We start from the raw sequence: 21,728 nt of genomic DNA, 5'->3' as shown, positions 1-21,728 counted from the left end.
TTTAGGATAATGCTATATTTTAAGTTATGCCAACATCCCATGCAGCAGTGATGTGCAATCTGTAATGAGTCAGACTTATAATCTAAAGTCTTTTATTTAAAAAAAAAACACGCACATGTGCGCCCACAGACACACAGAAACACAAAAGGTTAAGTTAATAACTCAATTCCATGACAGGTTTATTTATTGCCAAAAGAATCTCTAGCAGTCTGCATCATAAAACACCCCCCCACCGCCCTTGGAAACTGGTAAGGGAACCAATATATGACAATCTGAGCCATTTCTATGACTGCATTAATGCAGAATGATTTATACATATGTATGTTTATTTGACTCGTCCTTATTTAGACTAAAACCAAGTAAATTGGGAAAATGAATAAGGCTTTTAAAACATGTGCCTGGACAGTATCCAGGACACACTTCTCCTTTACAATATTTCATCACCACATCTCAGAATAATGGGTTGGAAATTGTCTATTTTGCATAAGAATCCCTCCGCTTTTCTTTCCCTTTCCATGGCATGCATGCCTGGAAGCAAATGAGGATTGGTCTTTATGTTGCAAACAATTTAGTGCACTCAGAAAATGCAGAGATTTAATCCTTTAAAATGGATAACAAGTTCCCATAAATCATTGTTCAATTAATTTAAAAGGATTTATGGGTCTGTGGCGCAATCTTTCCCTTTATTTTTTTTTAAATTTTAAACTCATGTAGCCATAAGTGAACAGAGAAGCCAGTGTTTGTGCCAGGTTCTGTTCCTCCTGAACTTGCAAAAATCCACTGGGCTTCACCACCAGACCCATCAAAACCATGAGCTTCCCTCACTTGGCCCAACAAAATAGCATGGTTCCACAACCAGACCCAAAAGACTTCATTCCTAGGACCTGCTCAAGCCTTACTCAGTCATTACACTGTACAAATGTACAGGTGTCTCTACACATGTACAGGTTTTGGGGCCAGCCAGCCCAACAACACAATAACAATAGGAATATAGGAAGCTGTCTTATACCAAGTCAGACCCTTGGTCCATCTAGTTCAGTACTGTCTACACAGCCTGGCAGCAGCATCTCCAAGGTTACAGGCAGGAGTCTCTCTCAATCCTACCTGAAGATGCCAGGGAGGGAACTTGGAAGCGGGGAACCTTCTGCATGCAGATGTTCTTCCCAGAGCAGCCCCATCCCCTCAGGGGAATATAATCTCCCATTCAAATGCACACCAGGGTGGACCCTGCTCAGCAAAGGAGACAATGCATGCTTGCCACCACAAGACCAGCTCTCCTCCCCAGACCACATGGATGTATGCACACTGTGAGTGAGCATGTCCTTCCCACGCTTTCGGCATACCAGGTGCCTTTCCTTGATTGCAGGGGGCGGCCGTGGCTGATTCCTCTGAACTGCTCCTCTACCCGCATTACAAATACAAGTGTGTGAATAGGCTCCAAATACTAGAATGTTTGGTTTCAAGGGAGGGCAACCCACATCCTCATCTTCACCAGCTCAATAGCTGAATATATCACTCTAGAAAGTGGGTGCTGGTTGTCAACTTGAAAGCCCTGCTTGGTTTGGGCCCCGGGGACCATGTATTGCACAGGTCTCAGAGGAGAGGAGAGCTGGTCTTGTGGTAGCAAGTATGACTTGTCCCCGTAGCTAAGCAGAGTCCATCCTGGTTGCATATGAATGGGAGACTAGAAGTGTGAGCACTATAAGATATTCCCCTCAGGGGATGGAGCTGCTCTAGAAAGAGCAGAAGGTTCCAAGTTCCATCCCTGGCTTCTGTGTTCCTATGTTCCTAGGTTTATGCCAGTGTTTCTGATCAGCCTGTGCTGCTAAGGCATGTAAGGAAGTGCTGGAGGCTTTGCACAATAGCTCAAGAGCACAACTGCTTAAGGTTGTGCCCCAGAACTTCAGGAACACAACTTGAATTGTTTCCAATGTAACTTGTGCTCCCAAAGTACAGGTGCAGATTGCTGGCTCTTCCTTAGGCACCCACAGTACTATGGGCTAATCATAAATGCCAGCATAAGGAACATAGGAAGCTGCCATATACTGAGTCAGACCATTGGTCTATCTAGCTCAGTATTGTCTACCCAGACTGGCAGCGGCTTCTCTCAGGTTGCAGGCAGGAGTCTCTCTCAGCCCTATCTTGGAGAAGCCAGGGAAGAAACTTGTTCTGCTTTTCCCAGAGCGGCTCCATCCCCTGGGGGGAATATCTTACAGTGCTCATATGTGGTTTCCCATTCAAATGCAAGCAGGGTGGATCCTGCTTAGCTAGGGAGACAAGTCATGCTTGCTACCACAAGACCAGCTCTCCTCTCAAGCCTGCACAGCTTATTGGCCAGGGTATCTAAGGATCCTATTTCCCAACATGACTTTGCCTGCACATTCAGAAGAGGATTCTCTGTGTCTCACCTCCATGTGACATTACATGAGTGGGGATGCAGGACAGAGTCTTCTAGGTGGTGACTCCTGGGCTTTGGAACGCCTTTCTCCCAGGAGGTGTATGTGACCTCCTCTCTCTCGGCCTTTATAAGACCACCCTTTGTCTGATGAAAATAAAATGTGACATCTTTAAAGGAGCTTTAAACAAACAATTCACCTTTCCCCCTTCTTAATGCCCTGCTTCATCCTTTTTTCTTTTCTTTTCTTTTCTTTCTTTCTTTTTTTTTTTGTTTTTTGGTTTTTTTAAAAATGTGAGTTTTTAAAGCAACCTGGCTGGCCTTATTTTCATTGTTTGCTGCCTTGCACTTCAAATGGAAAGGATGGTGGAGTATAAATGTTATGCATTCATACATACAAATAAAGCACGGTCCCTTTCTTTAAAAAAATATATCTGCATGAAGCAATAATTCAAACATGCATGGTTTCCACTGGGTCCCCCCTCTCCCCACAAGTACTGTTGCAAAATGCTTATTTGTATAAAAAATATTATTGTGATTATACCAGCCTTTATTTTCCTTTTCTAAACACTATGCCCCACTGCAAATCTGGCAGTGTACATTCAGATGATCCACCAACATTAAGCACTTTACAGCAGGAGAGATATAAGCCCATCATTCAGGCTGCTATCCTATGCATATCCTATGCCTAGAAGTAAGCACTGAACACAGTAGGACTTACTTCTGCATAAGCATGCATAGGCTTGGGTTGCATCTCACAGATATCACTGAGACTTACAAAGCACTTAACTTTCACTGGATGGTGCCCTTTATTTTTGTCTTTAGCACTGGATAATTTTGAATGGAACTGAATCTACATGAAGAGAAGAATGAACTGAATGAAGAGAAGAATCTACACTGAGGAATGTTGGAAAAGACAACACACACACACAAAGCACCAATTAATTTCCTAGATACTGAAAATCAACTGTCTTTCCACCTTAAGCCAACGTTTAATGAGCATTACTTCTCAAACATAGGGGGAAAGTAATAAGGCTTTGTTCTTTCAGTTTAATTGATTTGTAAACTCAGAAGCAACAGTGGATCTGAAGTTCAGGAGCCTTAGTAGCCAAAAACGATGGAGTCAGCTGCTCTTTGGAGGCACAGGACTCCTGCACACCCTTGAAACACAGCTGCATAAAATCAATGCCCCATTTCCCAAGCGTGCATACAGCAAAGATGCATCGACACCCCTCCCATGCAAAAGCTTTTCTCATAATTGCATTCTAATTTAAATTCTAATTTTCCTACCTTGATATTTTTGCTTCTCATTGCCTTTGAGCCTCTCTCACAGTACCTCCGAAAGAAAGACCTTCGTAAATCTATTTTTAAATGGCACAACTCGCCATTAAAATATTTATCCATTCATTTATTCAGAAAACTTCTTAGACACCTCTCCAACCATACGGCACACAAGGCAAGGCACAATTAGGAGAGAACTGACAGCTAAAATAACTCAAACACAATTAAGAAGAAAGCATTTACTAGATGAATGCATGAAATTAAGTGCTGCCTTCCCACCCTCACCCTCACTGCCCATCAACGCTCCCCAGTGCACATTTTCTCTCTCTCTAGTTCACTGATCCACACTATTTTTCAAGGGAGGACCACTTGGGCAAGAAACCTTCAGTGTGAGAGGCATTTCCCACTGTGCTGACCTCCACACAGGACTGGGCTTTTCTCTGTGCTGGGAGGATTCTTTAAGAGAGACGGAACCCTCTTAAATCATTGCGAAGGGCTACACACTTCCTAGCGCTCTGTGCAAGCCCTTCAAGACTGTGCAGGGTCTCGAGAAGGCTCCGTTTCCCTAAAAGGAGGCCCCCACCCCAGCACTGGGCAAAGTGCAACACTGCATAGTGGGAACGGTCACCAGGGGGACTGTGCTGAGTATTCGGATTTGGCTAAAGCTTCAAATAGGCCCCTTAAACAATTGGTCAAGGAGCAGCATAGGGTTGATGGGGGCCATCCAGGCCTTACAATGAAGAACACTGCTCTGGTTCATTTAGAACAGGCCTGCACAACATAAGGCCCAGGGGCCGGATTTGGCCCACAGGGACAATTTTACTGGCCCCCAGGTATCCTGCAGCAACACAGGAGCTGGAAACTGCCATATAGTGCCATCCTGTGCATGCTTGCTCAGAAATATGCTCCATGGTGTGCCCAGTGAGGCTTATTCCATGTAAGCATGCCTAGCACTGCAGCCTGAAAGCAACAACAATTTACAGAGAGGAAAGGACTTGGCATTTGTAACTAATAACTAATAATATTTTTAATTTTAATGTAATCATGTGCTAAAAATTGATCTTGGCCCCTGCACGCCAAGTTGTGGATAGTTCTGGCCCACCAGGGCATTTGAGTTGTCTAGCCCTGATTTAGAACCTATCCAAGGTTAAAGACTAAATAGGGGTTCCCAACCAGTGTTCCCTGTAAGGTGTGTGCATGCGCAAGCACACACAAGTTTTTCTTATGTCCACTCAGTTGATTTTAGATCCCGCTCAGGTTGAAGCAGGAAGGTCCATCCTGAATGCACATGTGCACACACTGCCTTGATACTGCCACTCAGAACAAAACTCATTCTGCCCACAGATGAAAAAAATTAGAGGAAACACTGTTCTTAACCTGTGGTACTCCAGATGTTGCTGAACTACAATTCCAATCAACCCCAGCTACAATAAATTTTAGCTAGGGATGATGGGAGTTGTAGTTCAGCATTATCTGGAGCAGCACAGGCTGGGAATCCCTGGACTAAAACAAAGGGCATTCTAATTAGGGATGTGCAAAAAATTTCGGGCACAGAACGATCTGTGCCCGAAACGAACAATTTTGGGTGATTCGGGGCTGAACCGAATCACCCCGATGTCCCCCGATATTTTTCGGGCACGAGCCAAATCACCCGAATTTCGGACCTGAAAAATTCGGGTGATTCGGTTCATGGTTGATTTTTGGTGAATTTTTAAAGTTTTAGTGACTTTGGGGCAGTTTGGGGGCATAGCATGGGATCTGGGCAAAAGGAGTGGGGTGAGGTGGTAGTGCCTAATGGGTGCAGGCTACCACCCCAATTTCAGGGGGATTGGGCAGAGGGCTGATTTTTTGAGAATTTTTGAAGTTTGGGTGTCTTTGGGGCAGATAGGGGGCAGAAAGTGGATCTGCCCCAAAGGAGTGGGGTGGGCTGGTAGATAGTGTCTAATGGGTGGAGGCTACCACCCATGCCCAATTTAAGAGTGATTGGGCAGGGGGTGAATTTTGGTGAATTTATTTTTATGAGGTTTGTCTTCATAAGGTGAAGTGTGCTAAATTGATTACTTCCTCATATTATTCATAGTAAAGGAAAGTGTGAAAAAGTGAAAGTGGGGTCATGAGAGTTGTTTAATTGAAAAAAATCTCATTTGCTATGATAGAATGAGAATTCACACCTCAGAAGTGGGCCCTGGGCCCCTTTTCACCCCCCGAATCAATTCTGATTCGGATTCGGATTAAATCCGAATCTGAACCGAATCAAGGGTGATTTGGGTGACCCAGATTCGGGCACAAAACAGAACAGGGGTGATTCGGTTCGGGTCCGAGCCGAATCACCCGAAAACCCGAATTGCACACCCCTAATTCTAATGCCCCAATGCCCACTGAGATCACCTGGAGAGGTTTGTCTACGGCTGCCACCGGTTCGTCTGGTGGCTACTCGGAGAAGGGCCTTTTCCGTTGCTGCCCCTGGGCTTCAGAATGTGCTCTCTGTTGAAATAAGAGCCTCCCCACCATTGGCAACTATTATGATGACTTATTTGTTCACCCAGGCTTTTGATTAGATTTATAGTTTTAAATACTTTTCATGTTGGGTCTTAAATGATTTTAATGTTAATGATTCTAATATTTAAATCATTTTAATTGTAAACTGCCCAGAGTCGCAAATTTCGGGCATTGCAGAAATATTTTGTTTGTTTGTTTGTTTGTTTAATATACTGCCTGACTCCAAAGGCTCCAGGCTGTTCGCAAAAACAAAGACAAAGAAAACAGCTATTAAAAGAGGAATTAAATATAAAACATTCAGAAATCACAGCAATTAAGAAATCTAAACAGCAATTAAAAATTTGAAACTTTCATATCTAAAACATTCATTTAACAGTATGTCAAATAAATAAATAAAAAGATAGATAATGAAATGGGAGAGCTTTGTATGTCTCATTGCCTAACATCCTGACCAAGTTACTTAATGGTGCTACTCAGGAGGTACTCTAAAGGACTATTTAATTAGGGGTGTGCAATTCGGATTTTCTGTGTTTCGATTTGTAACCGAATCGAAACAACCCTGAATAGATTTGGATCCGAATCTGACCCATCCGAATCACCCCAAATTCGATTCGTATCCGAATCACGGCTGATCCGAATCAAATCGATTTGGGTTTGGGATCTGACCTATTGATTTCCCCAGATTCCCAGCTTTCATTTTTTTAAAAAAAGCTAAGCTCTAGCCCTTATAGAAGTGGAGTTATGGAGCAAAATGTGTGGTCACTATTCTTTAAGTGTTCGGATTCTTTGGTGTATAATAACTTTCACTCAATGAATCCTTATGAGGATTCATTACACACCTTCATTTCTTCTATTCATTTTGACTGTCTTTTAGACAGTGCCAATTGTCAACTGCCATGTGCCAACTACACCCCACTCCCACCCACAAGGCAGTGAGGTACTACTCAGTTTAAGTTAAGTGCCTAATGGGTAGAGGCTACCACCCAAATTGCAGAGGGATTGGACAAAGGGCTGATTTTTGGTGAATTGTTATAGTGTCTTTGAGGCAGATTTGGGGCATATAGTGGGATCTGGGGTGGAAGAGTGTGTTGAGGTGGTAGTGCCGAATGGGTGGAGGCTACCACCCAAATTATTATTATTATTATTATTATTATTATTATTATTATTACATTTATATCCCGCTCTTCCTCCAAGGAGCCCAGAGCGGTGTACTACATACTTGAGTTTCTCTTTCACAACAACCCTGTGAAGTAGGTTAGGCTGAGAGAGAAGTGACTGGCCCAGAGCCACCCAGCTAGTTTCATGGCTGAATGGGGATTTGAACTCGGATCTCCCCGGTCCTAGTCCAGCACTCTAACCACTACACCACACTGGTTCTCTAATTGCAGAGGGATTGGGCAAAGGGCTAGTTTTTGGTGAATAGTTGGAAGTTTAGTGTCTTTGAGGCAGATTTGGGGCATAAAGTGGGAACTGGGGTGGAAGAGTGTGGTGAGGTTGTAGTGCCTAATGGGTGGAGGCTACCACCCAAATTTCAGAGGGATTGGGCAAAGGGCTGGTTTTTGGTGAATAGTTGAAGTTTACTCATCTTTAAGGTTTTTCCCTATAAGGTATAATGGAGGTTTCAGCAGCCCCATAAGTGCACTTGGAGGGCGCTGGGGTGGCCCAGAGTGAGTGGTGGTGTAGTGCACATAGGGTGCCAGCCACTCCCATGGGGTACAGTGCCAGCTAACCCATGGGGTACAGGGTTCTGTTGTTTCTGAGGTGGTCTGAGTGTAGATTCTATGGTAGCAAGTGAGAGTGGATTCATGGTTTGTATTGAAAATCTCATTTGCTACCAGAGACACTACTTTCAGAACACCTCAGAAACAAAAGGAACCCTGAACCCCATGGGCTAGAAACCCATGGGGGTGGCTGGTACCCTCTGTTCACTACACCACCACTCACTCTGGGCCACCCCAGCACCCCCCAAGTGCAGTTATGGGGCTGCTGAAACCTACATGATTTCCTATGGAAAACTTCAACAATTCACCAAAAACCAGCCCTTTGTCCAATCCCTCTGCAATTTGGGTGGTAGCCTCTACCCATTAGGCACTTAACTTAAACTGAGTAGTACCTCACTGCCTTGTGGGTGGGAGTGGGATGTAGTTGGCACATGGCAGTTGACAATTGGCACTGTCTAAAAGACAGTCAAAATGAATAGAAGAAATGAAGGTGTGTAATGAATCCTCATAAGGATTCATTGAGTGAAAGTTATTATACATCAAAGAATCCGAACACTTGAAAAATAGTGACCACACATTTTGCTCCATAACTCCACTTCTATAAGGGCTAGAGCTTAGCTTTTTTTTTTAATGAAAGCTGGGAATCTGGGGAAATCAATAGGACAGATCCGAAACCCGAATCAATTTGAATCGAATCAGCCGCGATTCGATTTGTACCCGGATCTAGCCAATGGACCACAGGGGTGATTCATTTTATCTCCGAATCACGCGAATCAGCTAGATTCGGGTACAAATCAATTTGTATCTGAATCGATTCGCACATCCCTATATTTAATTTTAGCAGGACTACTCAGGAGTAATTTAACCTAGATGTCTACCACTGATTTCAGTGGGAGACAAACGGGCCAACGTTAGGCCTGCTTACTTGGAAATAAGTCTCATTCTATCCAGAACAGGTAAGCATGCATATGGATTTCAGTCTTAAATGAATTTATGAAGTTGCTTGTTATCTGCCCTGAATACTTTTTTTTTTTAAGGCAGGGTAGAAACTTGACAAATAAATGTAAACAAATTGCTGAATATATACATATTTTTTCTAGAACTAATGTGGGCCATGTGAATGAATGGAACAAGGTTCTGCCAGTCCTGAGAATAAATATGCTATATTTGTGGGAGAAGAGGTGCATGCAGCTAATCTGAAAAAAATAGAGCAATTTCCAGGATGTATTTTAAATCTGCAAGGAGTCAGGTGTACCTATCACTTTTCCCCCTAAGGAAAGATTTTGCTCCTGTATTGTTCAATATGTAAATTCTCGTTACAGTCTAATGAGATTCCTACAAAATATCCTATTAACACTAAAGGCCCTGTGAGAAGATTGTACTTAAGGCATGTTGCTTATCTCTTTCCCATCAGGGATCTTTTATGCTTTTGGATATGTCACTCCACTAAATCATTCTCAAGCATACAAATTATGAGGTTGCTTACCTACACTTCGAAGAGATTAGCTCCTGAAAGTCAACATCACCCCCCTATGCTCTCCACAGTGGTGCAGAAACCGCTACTTAGCAGAGCTGTGCAGAACTTGCCTCGTTGTGGAGAAGATTCACCTGAATGTTTGCTTCTAACCCTCTCTCATTCCACAGAGAGTTGGTAATCAGGGTGGCTTCCACACGAGAGCTCTTTAGCTTCTCTATCGCTTTTCTGCAATTCACTAGAAGCAGAATTAAAACAGAATTCCACATAGCATTTCATATAGCACCAACTAGCAATGCTCTTCCCCGTAGTCAAGATCCTTCTATATAATGTCTACCAACAAGTAGATTTCATTCAGCAAAGGCCCCTGGCACCTTCAAATAAATGTGTACTGTTTGCAGGTTCAGACTGTTTTGTTGCCCTCCGTTGATCCCAGCTGAAAGATTAGTAAGTAATTGGCCCTTGAATAGCCTTCCCAAATTGCTCCATGTCAGTTTCTGTTTAGTGAGAATTAGAGAATCATAGAATTTTAAGAGTTGAAAGGAACTTGGGAGGTCTTCGAGTTTAACTCTCTGCTCAATGCAAGGAGCTGTACAGTACACCTAAAAAAAAATTTATTGGCAGTATTCTGTCCAATTGTTCAGTGAGAAAGGGGTCTACCCCAGCTTTCCATGCTTCTAGTCCAGAAACTGCCAGCCTTGGGTCCCCAGGGAAGTTGTTGAACTACAACTCCCATCATCCCCAGAGAGCTGGGGATGCACTGAATATAACATGTGAATAACTGCATGTGCAAGGTGTGTACTGTATGTACATACACTGTACACAAATTGAACATGCATTGAACCTGAACAGGACTTCCCTCTAGTACAATTCATGTAAACGTGTACGCATGAACAGTAAGTCACCATGCAGTGCACATAACACAGGGTAGAAATTTAACAAATAACTGTAAACAAATTGCTGAATATAGACATACATATTCTGGAACTAATCTGGGCCTTGTGGATGATGGATAACCTTGTTTATAGGACAATGAAGTTTGAGTATTTCTCAAACCAGAAGGATATTGTCCTCAAGTTTTAAATTAGTGGCGAACAGACTATTGCTAGGTAAATGAACAAACAGGCAGGCATTCAGCGGAGGAAGTGGGACTTGGAAAGTGACTATTGGTATGAGAACCAACAAGTAAGTAGGGATGTGCATGAGCTGGTTCAGCGCCTCCTCTGGAAAGTGATGAACCGGCTAGGGTGCTGGCATTCGAACCGGTTTGGCAGAGTGTGGTTCCCTTTAAAAGCAGGTAAGGAGCTCCTTACCCGTTGGTTTGCTGTTGTTGTTGTTTTGCTCCCCGCCCTTCCACCGGCTGCCTGAGCCATCCATGCACATCCCTACAAGCAAGTCCCTATATTTTCATCTGGGAAATGCTGGGAATTCTTTAAATACTCCCTATTCATTGGAAGGTGTTGGAGGCACCAGCCTCCCTCTCACAGATCCCCTAGACTCCACCCAGGACTCCATTCACATTAAATGTACAGGATTGTGCATGCACACTTTGCATATTACACATTTTGTCCTAGGAGCATTTGTTTGTCCAACTTTCCTCTCCCTCTTTTTAGAAATTGGAGGCTGTGTGAATCACGTACACATACAAGCATCCAGACTCCTCCACTTGTCTACAGAGAGGGCTCTTTCAAGAATTGCCTGAACCAGTCCATGCAACCACTTCTAACAAAGAAGAGATTGCACAATTGGGTTAGGGCATGAAGAAGATCCCTGGTTCAGTACCGGGCATCTCCAAGTAAGGCTGGAGAAAACTCTTGCCTCAAACCTTGGTGAGCCACTGCTGGTCAGTGTAGACAATACTGGGCTAGATGTGGTAGAAGGCAGCTTCCTATATTCCAATGTGCATGCCTGATCACACACTCAACACACATCTACCCCATTAAATGTGCATTTCTACAGATACTGAGGCTATTCACACATGCAGAGGAAACCAGGCTAAGGGAGCCCAGCCCAGTTTCCCCCGCATGTGTGAACCGGCGGTTAGCCCACTTAATTGCTCCCCCAAATGGGGTTAGTGGAGCAAGCGCTCTGCTAACCCCGTTTAGTTGATCGGCTGCATGCGGTGGTGACTCACAAGTAGACCCCCAATCGGGAGGCAACAGCAAGCTTCTCGATGTTGGGGGTCCCCCCAGAATGCCCCACACACTCACATGGGGCATCTTGGAACTTCTGGGGGCTGGGTGACCCCCAATCCCTGCTGCCCCTACCGGCTCCATGACAGAGCCGGTAGTCATGTGGGTGGCCAGTCTGGCCGCCCAGGGCAAGCTCTCTGCTCATCTGCGGGGAGAGCAGGCTAAGTCTGCTCTCCCTGCAGAGTCCGGTTAGGCTCTGCACACGGATCATTCATGTGTAGAGCCTCACTGCATATTGCACTGTCAACATCATGTCCAATCCAGCCCCTTTGATTTTACTCATGTACTGCTTTCAAATGGCATTGTGAACCATTTGTTACTAGTCCCTATGTAACTAGTCTATAGTTGGAATAATTTGCTTTGTACAGAGAATATTCTATGCTCCTTTTCATGGCAAAGCTCTTCCATTTTTTCTATGAGTACAAACCCTCTCTTTGACATACACAAGCTCCTGCCTCTTAAATGCCAACTTTCCCAGAGGCATTTGAGTCATTTGAATAAGATCGGCATGCAACGAACCATCTTCATTTTCATTGTACTCCCCTGAAAGGCAGAAATCCACAAAATGATTGAAAAGCAAAAAGGCCAGAGAGCAGAAATAAAATGAAAATGCTCAGCGACAACTGGAAAAAAGGTTATCTGTGGTACGCTAAACACCTCCCCTGTTTTTGGATCTCGGTCTTAACATTGTTGCAGCACATTTTCTGTGAAAATTAGCACTGACACATTGATAGTACTACTAATAGTAGCAGTAGTAGTGGTGGTGGACAACATACAGTAATGGGTGTGTTGCAATGTTACATTTACACACAGTTGTGCAAGAGTGCTGTTGTGCTACACACAGAAATTGTGAAAATGCAATTGTCAGCCATTATTTCCAATGACCATCAATTGTGCAACTGTGTCCACATACTTGTCTGTAGCGCAACAGCACACTTGCACAACTGCATGAACATTATGTTGCAACATGCAAGTAATGCTGCATAGTATATTAGGCATGAATAATAATCGTTATTCTTAAAATTATTAATAATAATTTTGTACCTTGTAGGGGTGTGCAGAACCGGTTCAAACTGAACCCAGTTCAACTGCTTTGAGCTTGAACTAGACCACCCCCTCCAAAGGAGACTGGACCGAGTTTGAACTGAAATGGGCCCGTTTTGAATCAAACTGGTTCGGCCCAGTTCAACTGGTTCGGCTATGCTTGTAAAGGGGAATCTGGTAAGGATTCCCCTTTAATAGCAAAGGGGATTGCCTTGCTAAAAAGGGGCTCGAGGGGCAGGTGGGTGGGGCGGCTGGCAAGAGGGCATCATACCGGCAGAGGTGATGTGGCGGCTTCGTGGCGGCAGCCCCTCTCGGCCCTGCCGTAGCTTTCCCCAGCACTACACACCATGGGCTGACAGGCAGCCCGGTTCCGGCCTCTGCACATGTCCATGGAGTCCAATAATGGAAGTTGTAGTCCAAATCTGGGAACCCCTGCAATAGCTAATGCTGACTGCTTTAAGAACTTTTTTTTTTGGTGGGCGAGAAGTCCACGAAACAGATTATTCCAGAATCCTCAAAAAGTAAGGTGGCCACCCCTATCAGCAACCAACAGTTGCTGCTGAAGAAGCATGCTCTTCCCCGAACCCTGCTTTCAAGTCAGGTTTTTGTTCATTTTGATTGACAGGTGAGTTGGCATGTTTACCCACTCTCTGCTTTCTAGTAATTGCAACCAAGTCAACATTCCATAACATCTCAGCAGCTGAACCAATGGAGAGGGGGAGCTCTTTCCAAACAATTCAAGCCAGAACTCTGATGCCTCATAGCCATAGAAGTTTCCAAGACTGCCACCTTTGTTTATTTCACATTTTTTAACTTCATGCTACTTCAGGTACTTTGGCAAACTTCAGATTCATACATAAGGAAGGTCCTAGGTCCAAACCTTGTTCCTGCGGTTACAAGGGTATCAGATTACAGGGCTTGAAAAGACCTCCATCTGAGACATTAGCAAGTCACTCCCAGTTGCAGTAGACCACACAGACTACTGTTGACCTTGCAGCCCTGCTTTCTCTTTTAACCATCTCTATTTGGCATTATTCTCCCATCTGCAGCCATTGATTGATTGCGTGATTAAGTGCCATCAAGTCGGTGTCGACTCTTAGCGACCACATACATAGATTCTCTCCAGAATAACCCGTCTTCAACTTGGCTTTTAAGTTCTCTCAGTGGTGCATTCATTGCTGTCGTAATTGAGTCCATCCACCTTGCTGCTGGTTGTCCTCTTCTTCTCTTTCCTTTAACTTTCCCCAGCATTATGTACTTCTCAAGGGATCTGGGTTTTCGCATAATGTGTCCGAAGTATGCTAGTTTGAGCCTGGTCATTTGTGCCTCCAGTGAAAATTCTGGATTGATCTGTTCTATGATCCATTTATTTGTTTTTCTGGCTGCCCATGGTATCCTCAAAAGCCACCCCCCCCCCTTTAAAGCATGAGTTCCCAATCTTGGGTCCACAGATGATGTTGCACTACAACTTCCATCATCCCCAGCCACAATGGCTATCTGAGAATGATGGGAATTGTAGTCCAACAACACCTGGGGACCCAAGGCTGGGGACCCCTGCTTAAAAGGACCACATATTAATAAAGTGAAAGCACCTCTGGACATATACAAAGTGCCTTCCCCTCAGCACCAAGTAAGTGTAGCCTATCCCTATACAAATTAAATGAATGAGCGGGGCTTCTTTCCAGGGCATATTGCAGAGTTCTCATCTCTCTTTTAAAAAGCAACAACAAATAACTAGCATTGTGACCCACCCTTGACAGCAACCCAAAAATGCTCTGAAAAAGATCCATCACTTGTAACCTAGGGTGATACTTCTGTATCATAACATTATCTTGTGCCAGGGCATGCTGCCTGCCCTCAACTGCTCAGTTTTACCACCGTCTTTTTCACACATGCTATTTTCTCTCTCCGAGTTATCCTTCTGGCAAGTCTAATACTAACTCTCCCAAAATCTATGTTTAAACTCAAGGAAGTTTAAAAGGCAGCTTGAGGAAGGAGCTGCTGAAATGGGGCATCACAAAGGGTCAGCTTATCAGAAAATACCCTTAACTGGATCCACTTAAAGTTGGGTGTGGGAGCACACTTACCTCTCCACCCATGTGGCACATCAATCCTGCCTCCACTTGCTCCAGCTGTCCATATGTGAATGTAATGTTCTTAAAGGTTCTCATGGACTTTTAGTGGTATTGGGTTTTTAAAAATCTAATTAAATGATTTTATTGCTGTGGGTCCCCCCCCTAAGTTTTTTTTAAAATCAGCTGTATCATATATAACTTGTTTTATGCCTTTTTATTTCTTTGTATCTTGTTTTATGTCTTTTAAAATCTGTTTGTATTTATAACAGATTTGTGAGCCTCCTGGAAGTTCTCCATGGGCTTTCCCAGACAGCAGGCTTTACTGTTGGCTTTCTGTGAGGCTCTATCTATCTATCTACCAAATTTATATAACCCCCAAACGTTCCTCTCTGGAACGTGAAACAATTCCATTGTTCCTCTCTGGAACAATGAAACAATTAAAACACATATAAAAAGTTAAAACAATTCAACAATTTAAAATCAACCACAAGATTAAAACCAACAAATTTTTAAAAGCTGAGAAAGCTTGGGAGAAAAGATGGGTTTTCAGATGTTTTTAAAAAATTGCCAGAAATTGGGAGGATCGTATCGCTGCAGGGAGCGCATTCCACAATCTCGGGACAGCAACCGAGAAGGCCCATCTCTGTGTAGCCACTGGACGAGTTGGTGGTAACTGGAGACGGACCTCCTCAAATGACCTCAATGGACAGTGGGGCTCATAGTGAAGAAGATGCTCTCTTTAATATCCAGGGCCTAAGCCATTTAGGGCTTTATAAGTTATAACTAGCACTTTGTATTTTGTCCAGGAACCTATTGGCAGCCAGTATAGCTCCATCAACAAAGGAGTAACATGGTCTCTCCAAGATGACCCAGAGACAAACCTGGCTGCCGCATTCTGAACCAACTGAAGTTTCCGGACTACATACCCTGTTTCCCCGAAAGTAAGACCTACCCCGAAAGTAAGACCTAGCAGTAATTTCTGATGTACCGCTAATTGCCCTAGTGCATTTTTTGGGGCTAAAATTAATAGAAGACACTGTCTTATTTTCGGGGAAACACGGTACAAAGGCAGCCCCACATAGAGAGCATTACAGAAGTCAAGTCTGGAGGTTACCAACAAATGTACCACTGTTTTTAGGTCATTGATCTTGAGAAACGGGCGCAGCTGGCATATCAGCCGAAGCTGATAGAAAGCACCCCTGGCCACCACCTCAACTTGAGAAACCAGGGAGAGGTATGGATCCAGAAATACTGTCATGGCTCAGACTTCTGACTCAGAAGACTCAGAGCAGGATGACTTACCAGTTAGTGAGGGCTTAGAGACACAGCCACAGGATTTGGCAGAGAAACCAGATTCTGGAGCTGAGGATTCACAACAGCTCCCAGACGTGATCTCTGATGGGGAAGAGTCTGGGATTTCACCTGTCTTGAGATGACATCTCAAGAGGCAGGCTCAGTGGGAGTCACCAGGTGTAGGAGATCCCAAGAAAGAAAGCCAAAGTGCTGACTCAGGGAAGCCTGATTGGCTGCTGGTTCTCTTAAGCCATATATATTCAACAGTCTCTCTTTGCTTTGATGCTGTTTGCAACTTTGTTGGCTGCAGATAGTGTGCTCTTGAATTTCAACCATTTCTGTATCCCAGTTTGTCTTGTCTGTACTTTCCTGCATTGTTCCCTTAATTCCCTGTTCTGTGTTCTTCACCTGTTTCATTCCTTGTTTTGTCTTTTCCTGCCACTTATTACTCAGTTAGTGTTAGAGGGGGGTACCTAGTTTCAGTTCAGGGGACTTAATCCATTGACTAATTGCTTTGTGAGCCTTTTATTTTCCTTCATTTGGTTTTGCTGCTGCTTTCTGGTTATTCTCAGGGGGAGTGCTGAAGGAGGTTATAAAATCCTGTTGGGTTAGCCGAGCTAACAGATTCACAACAAGTACTCCCAGACTACGAACTTGTTCCTTTTGGTGAAGTGTGAACCCATCTAGAACAGTTAGATCAAAATAGTCTCTGGAGTTCTGACTCCGCACAATAAGTATCTCCATCTTATCTGGATTCAGCTTCAGTTTATTCTCCCTCATCCAGCCCATTACTGCTTCCAGACAGGCATTTAAGGAGGATATGCCATCTCCTGAAGAAGTTGACATGAAGAAGTACTGGGTGTCGTCAGCGCACTGGTAACACCCAGCTCCCAATCCCCTGATGATCTCTCCCAGCGGTTTCATGTAGATTCTCCCAGCGGTTTCATGTAGATGAAACCGAGTCCATCTTTAGTGCGAGTTCAAAGTTGCCCCAAAAAACCAACACAAAAGGTGGATTTTTCCCCTCTGGATATAAATCGGGCTACATTGTAACGCACAATGAAAAACCCGAATTGTGTGTGAAGTGTTCCCTGATTGCTCACAGGCACTTCGGGGTAAATTTGGCCAATATGTGAATGTGTGCTTCTGTTCCGGGGGAGATACAAACTAAAAACTGGGGTTGAAAAACTTCCATGAGAAGCTGAGGTCTAAATTTCAGTAGAACCATAGGAGCCAGCATGTGTACTGGCTAGATTTTCAGACTAGGACTGGGTAGACCCAAGTTCGAATCCCTACTCACCCTTGAAACTCACTGGAGACCAGTCACTTCTCTCTCAGCCTATACTACCTCACAGCATTGTTGTGAGGATAAACATAGCCAGGTACAGTACACTGCTCTGGGCTCCTTGGAGGAAGAGTGGGATATAAAGATAAATAAATAGTATGTGAAATCCAACCTATGTAAACTCGGAGCACACAATTAATGTTACAGATACAGTCTACGAATCACCCACACTTTCAGACTTATTGTATTTTATGTGTAAACATATATATAAGACTTGAACAAGTGTAACATCGGGTAGCATCAGAGGCAGGACAGGTGAACTAGGTGGGTAAGGAGAGACGGGGTCCTCTCAGGTCCCACAGTGTACAAGGGAATAGACCTGGGAACAAGTATCATCCATTCAGGCCCCAAATTACCACAGTATATCTGGACTGGATTACAATCCATAGCTTCATTAAATTCCATCAAGCAGCACACAACACACACCAGCTGTTTCTATTTATAAGGGACAGGTTTTTTTAAATTTATTATTATTATTATTATTATTAGTAGTAGTAGTAGTAGTAGTAGTATCTGTCCCAGCTCAATCACTGCCCCCCTTTTGGCCCCCATTTTTGCTTTTGGGAGATTTCTTATTCAACACCCCCTCCCCTTTTATTTCACTTTTCATCAAGAAGAAGATCCCAGATAGCAAACAATATAAGATAAAAACAAGCCAACAAGAACTATAAGATTCATACAACCAACCACCCTCACAATCATTCATCAAAGGCCTGGCAGAACAAACGTGTGGTCAGCATCCTCTTTAACTCTGGAGGATAAAATGCATCATCAACCTCCTGTGGCAGAGTTCCAGAAGTAAGGGGCCACTGCAGAAAAGGCTTTTTTTTTTTTTTTTTTTTGGCATACACTCCATCCAAACCTCGGTCAGCGATGGCTATGGAGCAGAACCCCTTCTCAAAGATCTCAAAGGGTGGGCAGAGGCAGGTGGCAGAAGGCAGCTCATAGTAAAATACTTCCATTCTTCAGAGGTGAGTTCCTTCTACTGAGATTAGCTCCCCGTGCCAAGCCTGAGTTTTGAACCCGGCATTTAGCTGAGGTTAAACGAACCTATGGTTTGCTTAACCTCGGCCAGCAATCATCTGGGTGATCACCGCCAGGTTAAAACGATTTGCCCCCAGTTGGCCTCCATTGCTGGGAGCACGCCCGCTGAGCTCAGCGGCTACTCTAACAAAAGCAGCCACTGTGCTCACGCCCTGGAGCATCTTGGGATGCAGGGGAAGGGGAGCCCTCCTGCTCCCAGCTCCTGCAGCTGCCGCATTGCTGTTCGTGTGGGCATGCAGCGCGGCAGAGGGAAGGGTGGCCACTGCTCATCCGCCAGGGATGGCAGACAAGTTCCTGCCTTTCCTGCAGTACACCCAGCAGTAGCCTCGAGGTCGTGTCGAAGATCTCTGTATGCTATAACTAACACAACAGAATATAGTACGTAATTTTTTGTTTTTTATTATTTTCATCATCATCATTATAAGCCATGAGTGTGTGCTGCTGAGGTATATTTTGAACTGTTGATAATAGATCGTAAGATGATAGATAGATAGAGAATTAGTTTATATACTATATATATTATATAATAGCAATAGCACTTACAATAGCACTTACATTTATATACTGCTTTTTATAGCTGGAGCTCTCTAAGCGGTTTACAATGATTTAGCATATTGCCCCCCAACATTCTGGGTACTCATTTTACCGACCTCGGAAGGATGGTAGGCTGAGTCAACCTTGAGCCCCTGGTCAGGATCGAACTTGTAACCTTCTGGTTACAGGGCGGCAGTTTTACCACTGCGCCACCAGGGGCTCCTTTAAACAAATAAACCATATGAACAACCACTTTCTTGGCTTAAGTGGAGGACAGAGTGTTGCAGAGAAAATGAATGCAACACAAGAGGAGTAGAACAATGTGTCATAATCTGGAGGGACTTGGGCAGTGGCCCTTGGGGAAAGCGGTTGACAGGTTGGTCCCTATATTCCTCTGTGAAATGTTGGAAGGTATGGATCACCGTTTCATATCATCTCTTAATTTTCAAAAAATGTGTAATCTAACTCCACCTTCTTCCTGTTAAAAACCTACTGTCAAAGTTGGTTTCTTCTTTCCTTCAGGAGGCCCAGGCAGCTATATGGAAGTCATACTGTATCAGCAAAATCTATTATATCCTAAAAATGGTAAGTATTTCACCTCTGCTAAAATTCCTGTTTACAGCATGTTAAAACTGGAGTTAAGTCAGCAAGTATGCGAGTCAGGTATTTGGCGAGTATCAGCAGAAAGGAGTTCTGCCTTTCAATGAATTTCAAGACAGCCTCTAAAACACAGTTTTAAAGTCACCCAGCACTTTTTATTTTGAGTCTACAGTTAGAAAAACCCATTAATGTCCTGTATACTAATTGGGCCAGACACTGTGGCAGCAGCAATCTCTGAGACTGAAGGGAGGCCTCGGCTATTAAGAGCTGAAATACAGTCTTGGCCTCCACATCACCCATTGTTAAATAAGTAGAGGAATACTGCATCTTAAGTGGACTGACATCTGGAAAATGCAATTATTATTAACTTACAGTGCTGAACAAATTCGCACCAGAAGAAAATGTGCATTGATCATATTTAGGGGAAATGGGTAAACGCTCTGTGGCTGCATATACTGGGGACATTAAGGCAGCGCATGTCAGGGAACGACGCTGACTCAGACATTTTTCTAAATAAAATAAACCTCTCACAATACACTATCTTGGCTGCAGATAATGTAACTTAATTTATATCCAACACACCATGATATTAGGGCAAGGAGGCCATTACTGGCTAGGATCACTTCACTTTGCAAAAATGTCCCCACTGAGTCTGAAACTAGGCATCTGTAAAGAAATAGAACTAAAACGGAGTTGCATGGAAATGCCCTTTATGGGACAGAAAAACATGGCCAGGAGACATTGTTATGTTGTATAAAAGGTTGTGAATACAGCCACATTGTAATATCACTCAACATTCATCCTTGGGTTTCTATTCTATCATAAGATCAGAACTCTCTATACTAATAAACTGTGGGGTAATAATAGAACTTGTGAACCAACGAAGAAATCTGTAATGAACAGAAAGGAACCAAAATATGACTCTGGCGCACAAATAAAATGAGAGTGTCTTTTATGTGTACTGACAAAGATTCTTTGAAATTCATCTTCGGGTCCGGTGTAAAATAAGAGTGAATGTATCCATTTGGTTTTCTGATCGAGCTTTCAGACTAGGAGGATAGAAAATCCTACAATTCATGTATATTTAACATTTGGATCAATCTGCCTCATGTGGAACCGTGCATTTCAGTCCTTTCACTTTTTTAGTGCTTGAAGTTTGAGATTGTATCCCTCTTTTGAAGTGTGAGGATACATCTGTATAAGCATTAACCTGGAAGTATTATAAGTCTCTTAGAAAGCTCCATAAAAATGCAGACAGTTGTGGAAGGAGAGGAACTAGATCCCATGCTTTGCATGCAAGAGGTTCTGAGTTCAATACCTGGCCTCTCCAGTTTAAGTCAATATGTTTCCGGGTGAAATACAAAGTGACGGTTCTTACCTATAAAGCCCTTAACAACTTAGGTCCAGGCTATTTAAGAGAGGGCTTCCTAGGAACATAGGAAACTGCTACATACTGAGTCAGACCATAGGTCCATCTAGCTCAGTATTGTCTATCCAGACTAGCAGCGGCTTCTCCAAGGTTATAGGCAGTAATCTCAGCCCTATCTTGGAGATGCCAGGGAAAGAACTTGGAACCTAGACACTCTTCCCAGATCAGCTCCATCCCCTATGGGGAATATCTTACAGTGCTCACACATCAAGTTTCCCACTCATATGCAACCAGGGCAGACCATGCTTAGCTAAGAGGACAAGTCATGCTTGCTACCACAAGACCAACTCTCCTCTCCAAGACCAGTTCTCAGCCTCCTTTGTCATAAACCCTGCTGCCTGTTACGATCCTCTGGAGACATCCAGATATGGATGCCACCGGCTTGTTTGGTGGCAACCCAGGACCAGTCTTTCTCTGTGGCTTCCCCGGGGCTTTGGAATATGCTCCCTACTGAAATAAAAGTATCTCCTTTTCTGTTTGTTTTCAGTCTCTCCTGTTTTCGCAGGCTTTTAATTACAATTAATTTTAATAATTTTAAAACGTGTTTTAATATCTATATTATTCTATTGTCTTTTATGTATTTTAATTTGTAACTTTTAACTATTTTGAATTTTGTACACCGTCTAGAGATGTACACATCAGGTGGGATAGAAATATGATAGATAGATAGATAGATAGATAGATAGATAGATAGATAGATAGATAGATAGATAGATAGAAGTCAGTGGGCAGGACTGCTGAACAAGACTTGAGAGCTGAAAGGGCTTTTGTCAGTTGTTGTGGATGGTAGTGGGTTAGATGT

General features: G+C 43.5%; 1 protein-coding gene across 4 annotated transcripts in view; it reads right to left on the bottom strand.

The window, feature by feature from the left end:
- NLGN1 (neuroligin 1) overlaps positions 1–21,728 on the bottom strand; it is a 987,462-nt gene that overhangs the window by 851,332 nt on the left and 114,402 nt on the right. Inside the window, exon 1 of one of the 4 annotated variants that reach the window (XM_053306126.1) lies at positions 9,383–9,456. The exons of the other annotated variants lie outside the window; for them this stretch is intronic. The gene's annotated coding sequence lies outside the window, so the exon portion shown is untranslated. Of the gene's footprint in view, positions 1–9,382; positions 9,457–21,728 lie in introns of those variants that run through there. 4 annotated transcript variants of the gene reach the window in all.

The sequence above is a fragment of the Hemicordylus capensis genome, chromosome 3 (genome assembly GCF_027244095.1).
Source record: "Hemicordylus capensis ecotype Gifberg chromosome 3, rHemCap1.1.pri, whole genome shotgun sequence".
NCBI classification, from domain to species: Eukaryota; Metazoa; Chordata; class Lepidosauria; order Squamata; family Cordylidae; genus Hemicordylus; species Hemicordylus capensis.
Note: the sequence above shows the minus strand (reverse complement) of the source record. Positions and strands in the feature narration are given on the sequence as shown.